We start from the raw sequence: 1,970 nt of genomic DNA, 5'->3' as shown, positions 1-1,970 counted from the left end.
TTCACCGCTTTTCAGCTAAATCTGAGAGGTACCATGTACTGTACATGATACCCTGATATTGGCTGTTTTCACATGGAATGACCCATTATGAATGCACTTATCGTTTTTTTTTTTTTTTTTTTTTTTTTTTTTTTTTTTTTTTTTTTTTTTTTTTTTTTTTTTTTTTATGTAGCCAGTCGCCGACATTAAAAAAAATATGCGGTTATATTTCACAACTTTTGCGAAGTACTGGGAAAGGCTGGCAAGCAAGATGCAGACAGATATTACAGGTAGGCCTATATAACTTAGACAGATATTTACTTAGGCTAGGCCAGCAAAACACGCTAGAGATGCAACAGATCAACTTAATGTGTATTTCCTCTGTCGGTCTGTGGTTCCTTCATAAATTGCGCAGTAAATTATCAGACGAGTGACAGAAGCACCGCGCATAATTTGACCAGCAGTCTTCGCGTCCATAATTTGTGAAACGATGCTGCGTCCGAGCAAAGATTCTAGAAGCCCAGCGCAACTCTAAAAAGGAGGACTTTTAAACTGGCCGGCCTAAATCCGAACGTAGGCCACCCAATCGCTAACTGGCTTACCAGCTCCTTCTCAGGCTCTATCGCTCGCATAGGCTACCTACGTATCGCTCAGCCCTCGGCTACACCACGAAAATGTAAGGCATATTTTTACATATTCTTACCATTTTCACACCTTTAAAGGAGAACTTGGCAACTATTTCAACGTAATAAACCCGTTTAGAAATCATTTGGATGGTTAAATGACCTGGGGTGCGTTTCCCAAAAGCATCGTTGCTAACTACGGTAGCAACTAACATGGTTGCAACTGTGTAAGTACGACACAACTGTTCCCCAAAACGATAGTGTGAACTATGGTGGTGGAACTTACATAGTACGATGCATCGTGACACTGCGTCAGTGTTTCCCAAAACCATAGTAGCAACTAACGTTCGCAACCACTATCGTAAAGTTGTGTAGTTACAGCTACACCTCTCGACCTGTAGTATGTAGTAAGAAGCATAGTTGCTGGAGACGACGTAACCCTGATGACGGAACACGCAGCTGACAGATGGATGAGAGGTAGCCATTAAACGATCCCATAACATTGCTGTGGGATACCATACCATAGCATTGCTGGAGGCTACAATTGCACATTACTGGACAACGTTATGTGGATACAGTGGAAAGTGAAGTGTTGTGGAGTTAGCCTACAACAGAATGCCTGTGGTTTAGTGTTATGGTGACCGCAATCATCTGTGTTGTTATTATTCGTGAATTTACATGTAGCCTAATGCTAATGTGTCAGCACAGATTCTTTCGAACACCCATTAAGTTATCTGGTGATAAAGCTTTTGAATGCCAATGGTATTGTTATGTGAGGCTAGCATCGTAATTGTTATAAAAGGATAACGTTACATTGTAGTCGTATGTTAAGTGTGTTTGGATGAAGCATCTGCTAATCATACACATAGCTAACGGTATGGACTCTACAGCCCATTATGATGTGGTGAAGTGACTGTGCTGTGGCAGAGACTATGGACCCTTTCAAGAGAGTTCCATTATCAGCATCATAGTTGGCCCCACAAGACTTCCTTTTTAACATTCCATATGTTATCTTAATGCAGAGGAAGTAAATTGGGGCCCAAATAGAATGTTCAAGCATTGTTTTTGTTTACCTTGTTGAAAGGGTCTATAGCGTGTGTGCTTTACATGAGAGAGGTCAGGGGTTCAAGACTGGGTCGATGGGTGTGAGGTGAGTATGCCTGTGGAGTGGGGTTTGTGTTGTATCTTGTCTGATCACAAGCTATGTTTAGCGGGTGTATAAGTTAGGCTACTCTCAGTTATTATATGATCTTGATATTTGAACACATAGCTGAATTATGTTGGTACAATGACATTGGAGAATGCTGCTGTGAAGTTGAGTAGCTTCTTGCTTGGAGAACTTTAAGACCTCTGGGACTTGAGTGAGCA

The 1,970-nt window shown here is 41.3% G+C and overlaps 1 long non-coding RNA gene across 1 annotated transcript in view; it reads left to right on the top strand.

Moving 5' to 3' along the window:
* Positions 1-1,687: 1,687 nt before the first annotated feature.
* Positions 1,688-1,970, top strand: part of LOC125297143 — a 1,622-nt gene continuing 1,339 nt past the window's right edge. Inside the window, exon 1 of the long non-coding RNA XR_007193952.1 lies at positions 1,688-1,752. This is a non-coding gene — a long non-coding RNA (uncharacterized LOC125297143). The remainder of the gene's footprint in view (positions 1,753-1,970) is intronic.

Source organism: Alosa alosa, chromosome 7, assembly GCF_017589495.1.
Source record: "Alosa alosa isolate M-15738 ecotype Scorff River chromosome 7, AALO_Geno_1.1, whole genome shotgun sequence".
Lineage (NCBI taxonomy): Eukaryota > Metazoa > Chordata > Actinopteri > Clupeiformes > Clupeidae > Alosa > Alosa alosa.
This window is presented reverse-complemented; position numbering and strand designations above follow the sequence as displayed.